This window comes from Cavia porcellus, unplaced genomic scaffold (assembly GCF_034190915.1).
Source record: "Cavia porcellus strain 051 isolate PalLab524CR breed Dunkin Hartley unplaced genomic scaffold, mCavPor4.1 scaffold_2, whole genome shotgun sequence".
Taxonomy (NCBI): domain Eukaryota; kingdom Metazoa; phylum Chordata; class Mammalia; order Rodentia; family Caviidae; genus Cavia; species Cavia porcellus.
Genome location: NW_026947485.1, coordinates 12,978,654 through 12,987,558, shown reverse-complemented (window position 1 = coordinate 12,987,558; position 8,905 = coordinate 12,978,654). Strand labels below are relative to the sequence as shown.

At 38.9% G+C, this 8,905-nt stretch overlaps 1 protein-coding gene across 50 annotated transcripts in view; it reads left to right on the top strand.

The window, feature by feature from the left end:
* Positions 1 to 8,905, top strand: part of Nrcam (neuronal cell adhesion molecule) — a 269,654-nt gene that overhangs the window by 128,573 nt on the left and 132,176 nt on the right. The window lies entirely within an intron of this gene.

The following is an 8,905-nucleotide window of genomic DNA, read 5'->3' as shown; positions in this document are numbered from 1 at the left end:
GCTGCATGTTTGGCTCATAGTTCTTAACTGTTTTCTAGGACTGTCAGGAAAAGAGCTGATAAGATAACGCTAGACCAGTGGGCCATTGGCTTTAATTTTGAGGCTTGCTGAAATGACTATATCAGTGCTACCAAACAGAAGGGACCCATGCCCAAAGGTCCTTGTTCCCAGCAAGTACAACCTCTATTGAAATAAATTTCCCTGCTAGCGGACCCTTATTCCAAATGATTCATTCAGAATTATGACCAGCGCTGTCACCAAAACCATTATTTAGTGAACTTTAATTGTGGATCACAACAAAGTGAGTTCCTCCAAGTGTGGACAGAGAGAACTGAGATACACAGCAGGGATGCTGGACAGCCTCCTGTGTTTGGGTGCGCACACTGTGTGTGCACAAAAGGTAGGTCTCTGTGCCTGGGTGCCAGAGGATGTTAGAACAGCCCTTCCACCCAGCATCTGGCCATTTCATCCCTGGCTGCTTTCAGAGGGAGTTGAATTCTGACAGGGTTATCTAGGGAACTACCCAGGAGGAAAATGAAGCCCAGTGTGGAGCAGGAGGCCAGGCCCAGGCCCCTGCTGGTAATGCAGTATGTTGCTGTCACAATTGACTGCATACACAAATAGATACTTGGCTTTTCTTTTCTTTACTTTTCTTTTCTTTTCTCTCTTTCTTTTCTTTTATTTTTTTGTTTTTCTTTGCTTTGCTTTGTTTTGTTTTATTTTATTTTGCCTTTCATGATGGCATTCATTTTGTAAGAAAAAGAAAAAAATCTTTTGGACTGATTTCAAGTTTTCATATCTGCAGAAGGCATTTACAGCTTTTGTCAAACTTAGCAGGTCTGTAAAGATGCTTTGTTTCTGGTTTACCATGGTGGCAAGCAAGTCCATAAACTACTCAGAATACAGGGAAGGATGATTTCTATTGAAAGATCTGGGTAGAATATGGTACATGGAGACAGTGTGAAAAAGGGTTTTGTTTTTTGCAGCATGGTGGAAGTTCACATTCAAATTGCTGCTCTGTGTTATTTAGCATGCTCCAATTAAACAATGAGGCATGCCAACCCATGACGGCAGTGTTGATTAATGCATTCCTTGAACGTGTTGATTAATGTGCTCCTAGGATGCTTCTTTAAGCGTCCACTGCAGCTGAGGTGTGTCCGATGTGTCCCTTTACCGGCTGCTGCTTTGCTCACGTGGGCCCATTTACAAATGGATCGTCTGTGTATTTATTTCACACCAGCGCCTTCATAAATAAAACCACACAGATCTGACAGACTGTATTATTATTCATCAAACAACAGATATTCTCTCATGACAATGTTCTATGCTGTAATCTAGTAAGGATTTTTAAGCTATGAAATTCACTGGAAGAATGTTCTTCTAGTAAATGAAAATGTATGTCCTCTCAGTCATCCTACCCTGATTGTAATTTTTGTTCTTTTCAAAGTTTTTTCGTTGGACATATGTATAGAATGTGCAAATGGGTTGTCCTTTAAGCACTGGATGGACTTGGGTTCTTATTTGGCAACCGACTCTTCCTAGAGGCAGTGATCCTGTCAGCATGGCCAGGGTAATTCCATTTTAATCCACTCCATCAAGGTTGTGACTTCGCTTGCTGTATTCTCAATCCCTATTCAACTACCTATTTTTCCATAGCATGTTTCTCCAGAAAAGATCTTCCTCATTGTTCGCCCCCAGCCACCAGTCTGAAAAACACAAATGAGAGCTTTGTATCTATTTGGTATATTTTACTTGTTACCCGAGACGTAAGAATTCTGCTCTAAAAACATTCTGACCATTTTAGTCTTAGCTAGAAGACTAAAAGGACCAGAGGACTGTGATCTAAAATGCTGAGTGAGGGACCTAGTATAGAAGAAATGGCCTAGTGATCTTTGGTGATGGTGTTTCCTGATATGCTGTGAGACTCCAACTGTACAGCATTTTTTAGTTTTGTTTGTTTGTTTTGGGGTTTTTTGGGGGGGTACGGAGGATCAAACTCATGACCTTGCACTTGCCAGACAGGTGCTTATGCCACAGAGCTAAATCCTTGGCCCTGTACAGCGTTTTGACAAAGGAAATCATCAGTGCTATTCAGAAAAACTACTTGTAGCATCCAGAAAAGTAAAGCAAACAAGCCCATCCTGAAGAGGAGGGAATTTTATATAATAATTACTGCATGAAATGATTACAGAAAGAAGTGGTATAATTGTCAATATTTATATGATTTAAAGCTTGGCATAAAATTTACTGATAAAGGATAGCATTTATTTTTAAGGCTAAGACTTCATGAGGAGTCTTCCATTTAGAAATGTCAATGATAATGACATTCAAAAATCCACTTTGGAAAATCGGAGTGTACATGACTTCTGTTATTTAATTAATAATATTTAACCCCAAATTCACTGTCCTCTTAAAATGTTAAATTTGTCTCACAAGGAATATTTGTAGAAATGGAAAAGAAAATGCTAAATTATTTCTGTGGCACTTGCATAGTAAGTGTCACTTTTGGAATTCAAGGTATAATAAATATGAGTTCACAGAAAATTGTGTTGCACTGCCATACAATTGATGTGGAGGACATTTGGTAGAAGTAACCTTATTTGAAACTTATTAGTCTTTAGAGAACTTTTAATTAGGTGCTGTATTTAAAGAGAGTGCACCAAAGTAACTAAGAGGGGGTTCCCATTTGTGATTAGACATGCATTTTCTTGGTTTGCTTGAATTCCGCACGAATTGATGGGATAAACAAAGAGAGGCAGTGAACATGATTAATCCGTTTTTCTACAGTGCTTTTGATACTGTACTGAATAAAAGCTTGCTGACAGAAGCTGTTAGCCTGGAGAAGAAAGGCCGGAGGAACGAGTTATGAAAGGAGAGAATGGAAGGCAAAGAACAATCAACATGGAGAAGCACAGGGAAAACGCTTTCTGCTACTTTCTATTTATTTTTTACTTATTTATTTTGCCAGAAAGCACAGGAAGGCATAATTAGTGTAATTTCCTAAATGACTTTATTCACAGGGAGGGGGACGCTGGAAAGAATTTAAAAATATAACTCAACCAAATTATCATACATAAGTGATTTAAATGATTTGGAAAGTGTATCTAAATTTCAAGTGTGCTGTAATATATTTCTTCATTATGTATCATTTGCCTTTTATAGGGAATGTAACTACAGATCTAAGTTGCTGACAGATAGTCTTCAAATTAATTCAGTGTATATAATAAGTATGCAATTCTTATATGTTTTAGAAGATACTTGAAAAACTTTCTTGCCATAGTTGAGAAACATTCCAGGAAGTCCCTTGAACCATCCAAGGACCCTCTAGTTCATGTTTGCCAAAAATGAGTTTAATTAAAATGAACACTTGTTATCTACTATTACCAGGAGTCACTTGTAAGTTCTAGAAACATTTTATGGAAAATTTATAGGCATTTTCATTTTTCTGAAAGCAAACCTTTGAATGTTAGCAATTTTCTTCTGTAGTTTGATCCTAAATTCAGTGAGAAAGTAGATTTCAAATAACTACATTCTAATGGATTTATTAATTTTGCTCAGACTTTTAATTCATACAGTATGGTATACAGCTGTCATTAATCTGGTAAGGACCAATATTTAAGACATGAAAAGACTTTATTAGAAAGAGTAGATAATTGAATTGGGCATGGTGGCTCAGCCTGTAAGTCTAGCACTCTGGGAGACTGAGACAGGAGAATCACAAATTCCAGCTCAGCCTGGGCTACTTAGTAACTTAGCAAGCAAGACTCTGCCTCAACAAAAGGGTGTGGCTCAATGGGAAGGTCCTAGGTTCACATCTCGTTGCAAGCACACACACACACACACACACACACACACACACACACACACGAATAATTGAAAGACTTTCTTTTATAAAATAGGTTTCCCCTCATAAGCAACATACAACAACCATTGAATAAATGATGGGATGATAGTCTATAGTTGAACCTAGAATCTCAGTATTTTATAGATGGTGACCTTCATTAATAAACATTATTGATTACTTCTTGTTTACTATATAGGAACTGTTGACAGTTTTTATAAAGTTTAAGACAGCCAGGTATGGCTTTTGGCCTTCAGGGACATGTCATATAAGCATGATTTGACTGTTCATGTCCCTGAGCATGAGAAGAGAAAGCAGAGTGTGACCCTGAAGTTCAAGTGTGTGTGAGAAGCTGCAAGTACCCTGAGAGTGCAAGGATGGAGAGCACTAGGTACTGGGCCCTGGGCTTTCACTTGAATTGTGAAGGAAGAATGACCCTAGAATAGTTCAGAAAAACTAAATTAAAAAGAACAGAAGCCAGGCGTGGTGGCACATGCCTATAATCCCAGCACTCAGGAGGCTGAGGCAGGAGGATTATTGCAAATTCCAGACCAATTTGTGCTACAAAGTGAGCTCAAGGCCAGCCTGAACCACATAAGGAAACCCTGTTTAAAAAAAAAAAAAAAAGACAAAAAGAATAGAAGCCAGGCGTGGTGGCAAATGCCTGTAATTCCAGCGCTCAGGAGGTTGAGGCTGGAGAACTGCCTCAAGTTCAAGGCCAGCCCGGGCTGCATAGTGAATTCAAGGCCAACTTGAACTTCATAGTGAATTCATGTCTCAAAAAATTCTTTTTAAAAAATATAAAGAGTGGGAAATGTCAAAATCTTGAGCAGGGAGGAAGATAAGCATGGCTTTTCAGGTGGCAAAGAAAAAAAAATTTAAAACCGAAAATAGAACAAAGAAGTAGTTGAAAGTAATTTTGGAGAGATTTTCTTCTCTCCCTCCCTTCCTCCTTCCCTTTGTGTATGTATGCAGAGGAATAAACATTTGCTCATTCCTTCTTTTTTTAACTTTGGAGAGAATAAAACCAATGAGAAAAAACAAATTGGAGTCACTCAAAACAAAAGGATGGACATAGTACATGAATTAAAAGCAAAATACAACAATGGTTGCCATGTCTCTTGTTATCTTCAATAGAATTTCCCATATCATCAGGCATAATAAAATTGAACATAGCAGTATGGAACAAAATCAGTAAAAACAAAACATTGGAGACATTATAGGACTTCAAAAGAAGATAACAGTCAAACCAGAATGGACATCATAGTGAATCTTATTGTGTTCAGATTAGTTGCCTGTACCCTCAGACTTGATTCTATCAAACATAGCAGATTTGAGTAAAATCATTCAAAACAAGACAGTGATCAAACGAAACAGATTCAAATGAAACCAGTCAATACAAGACAGTGAAAGCGATACAGGGTTTCAAATTAAGTTAATAGGAAATCAAAAATGTTTACTGTAGTATATCCCGCTATTTTGGAATAGCTGTCCATGCCATCAAACCTAGTACAAGTAGACAAAATGGAACAGAATAGAACTAAACTAAACAGAGCGATGCAAACAATATTGGTTTCAAATCATGATACAAGATTAACAATGCCCTCTGCCTTCCCTTTTTAGACAATTCCTCCCCTTTCACTTTCACAGGGTGCACTGTACATTTTGTATCCCACTAACTCCTTTAGTTTTTAGTTTGGGGAGGCAACCCGCTATTTACCAAGGTGATTTTGAACCTTTTTTACCCCTGAGCATGATCTCAAGTTGTATCCATTTACCTACAAGAGCCTCAAGGTTTTCCTTCCTTATAGCTGAGTAGTTCTCCAGTGTATAAAAGTATTTTGTCTTTCCAATCAATCTGTAGCTGCTGGGCAAGCTACCCTACTTTTTTCTGGTTCCCTGTCACATAGAGCATTATTTTCTCATCTTTGACTTTCAGTCCATAAACCCTCTCTCAGGTTAATTATATTGCTTATACAGAGTATCTTGATGGGCCTTATCTCCTGATCCACTCTGCCTGTGTTTCTTTTTATTAATGTATGAGGCCATCTCTGTTAGTGTTATGGCCAACCTTCTCTGCCTCCTCTCTGCCATGCTATTTTTCTGTCATTGGTTGTCTACTTTTCCCCTTCATTCCACTGTTTGCCCCGTTTAGTGAGCCTCCTCTGCTGCTGTGCCTGAAGCCGTGGTCTTTTTTCTCTTTCTCTAGAACATCCTTCAGTATTTTTTGTAGGATTGGTTTGGTGGTTATGAACTCCACCAGTTCCTTTTTGTCATGGAAGCATCTTGTTTCTCCATTAATTTTGAGAGATAGTTTTTCAGAGTATATCAATCTGGGTTGGAGATTATTTTCTTTCAGGGCTTGCAATACTTCACTCCAAGCTCTTCTTGATTTGATGGTTTGTGTCAAGAAGTCTGTCGTGATTCTGATGAGTTTTCCTTTATAGGTGATCTATTTCTTTTCTCTGACAGCTCTTAATATTCTGTTCTTCTGTTGAATTTCTGGGATCTTGATTATTATGTGTCTGAGTGTAAAACTATTTTGGTTATAGCTGGCTGGAGTTCTGTATGTGTCATATATCTGAATATCATTTCCATTTCCTATGCTTGGGAAGTTTCCTTTAGCTTTTGTGTTTCATTTGTGTTTGCCCCTCCTTATTCACTCACATTTTTATTCTTAAGTTACAGACCCTCTTGTCATCTTCTGGCCTTTGTATTGTTATTTCCTATTTCCTTGTTATTTTAAAGAGATCTTTCCTTTCACGATCCCATGTTGCAGACTTGTCTTCAAGGTTTGATAGTCTGTCTTTAGTTTCTTTCAAGCAGTTTTGCCAGCTTTCAATGGAGTTTTTAATTTCCTGGTAATCTCTTTGAATCTGTTTTATGTATTCTAATTTTTTTTATATTCTTCATCGAAGGTTTCCCTCATTTTTCTGTGCTCCTCTATTCTTCCATCTATGTCTTCTTGAGAGGTGCTTAGCATTTCTTTTATTATTTTTCTTATATCTTCCTTTACTTGTATTAATATTTCTATTTTGAATTCTTTTATAATTTCACAAAGATATTTCTTTATGTCAGATGCTGTTTCTTCAAAAACTTCAGGTGTGCAACTCTCAATCTCTTCTGTGTTTACTTCTCCTGGGCCAGTACTGCTTGGGTTGGAGGCTGGAGACTACCTTTTGTTTCTTACTCTTGTTATGTTCCTGGTTTCTTCCAGACAAGTGGATAGTGGGGTCCCGGGCACTTCTGTATTGGTTATAATTACTCTGAAGCGTGCTGGCTAGGGCTTGCTGCCCTCCCCAATCTGCTGGTGACCTCAGGAGTACAAGCAGGGGCGGGGCAGGATGGCCCCTCCCTCTGAGCTGGTCAAACTCTGAGAGTCTTCATCACTTGGTGTGTGCTGCACGGCCAGTTAGTGATAGCTTTTGGAAAACCTCAGCCTTGGCTATTGGATCATGACCAGCGGCCGGACTCAGTCCAAGCAATTCTCATCAATCTGTTCTGTGCTAGAAGTGGCTGAATGAAGGCAACTGCAGTTCTGGTTCCGGGCATATCCTGCTGGACTCCAAAATGTTGCCCAGCCAATGGCCCACTCCTGTGGGAGGACTGAGTCCCCTGTACTCACCACAAGCCGGTGCGTTCTCCAGTCTGCCACTCTCCTCTGCAACTACATGCTCCCGCTGAGGTCCTCGCTCTTGCCAACCCCCAACTTCACCGTGACTGTGCATCTTCGGATTCCAGTGGTGTTTTGCACACAGTGGGACCGGTTTCGGTGAGAGTGTGTTTGGCTACTGCCTTCTGTCCAAGTTTTTCTTTTGTTTTCTTTCTTTTGTTTTTCACTTTAGTTTCTTCCTGGGTCGAGAGGATCCATCTCCTTCCATCTGGTCTTCCATCAGAGTGTGATATTCCAGCGTCTGAGCTGTTTCTCTCAGAGAGGCTTTTTACTTTGCTGCTTATTGATCCAACATCTTCCCCAGCTGTCTGTGTTCATTCCTTCTTGAATGAGCTACTATGTTTCAGACATCTTCAAAAAGTAACAAGTGAGGAATATATGAAATAAAGGCAACGCAATAAATAGGATATAATTTGTATGCAACTGTCAAAAAATGTCTATTATTTGTTTATCTATCTATCTAAAGGTGTACTAGTCATATAAAGGCTGATGTCACAACTGACCATATAAAAGCAGATCTTCACATTGGCATGAAGATAAGGAACCTAGGCTCGAGGTGGCAGTAAGTGTGAGGAGGGGCAGCTCAATGTATTGGGGAGATCTGTATGCTGGTTAGGAGCAAAATGTGAGGAAATCTAGGCCTGTCTGTGGCTTTATAAACTGGGTAGCTGGTGATGCTGCTGACCAAATGGAAAATGAAAATGAAAGCTGCTTTTGAGAGAAAGAGACAGTGTTGTGAACATGTTGAATTTGAAATCATGCCTCATTGCAAATATACTGTCTGAATTTTAATCGTATTCAATTTTTAAACTCTTGAGTAAAAGTGATGTGTGCCCAAAATGGCTTTGACAGGGTTAATTTGGCATTGATATTTTAAGCAAACTCAATGAAAGAACATGAAAAATGAGGCAAGCAGACTACTATTCTTCTGATACATATATTTAAGATTCCAAAACAAGATGCTCAAAGTGGTAAGTAGAGATGTTGAGAGTCAAGCAAACAACCCTGAGAAGACTGTGGCCACTTGCCCTTCATTATTTTGTTTAAATTTGCCTAGAATTTGCCCCATTATTTTGTGAATGCAATGTTAGTTGAGACCTGTCTGCCTTCTGGAACTCAGGGAACTGGTTCCAGTTTGGTGATGCATAGCTCATCATCCCAGTTAAGTCATGAGAACTGGTGCTTTTTATTTTTCTGAAGAAAGTGATGATTTCCTGAGGTCCCCATGTGAAGAGAATTAAGGCCATCGATCATTTCCAAAAGAACTGGTTGTGGAGAAACCAAAAGGTCAAAAACTGTTATTAACTGAAGGACCTAGAATACACACAATTCAAATGGAAATGATTTTCTCAAAGAGCAATCTGAATGAAGAAATTTTTGCCAAGGGCAAA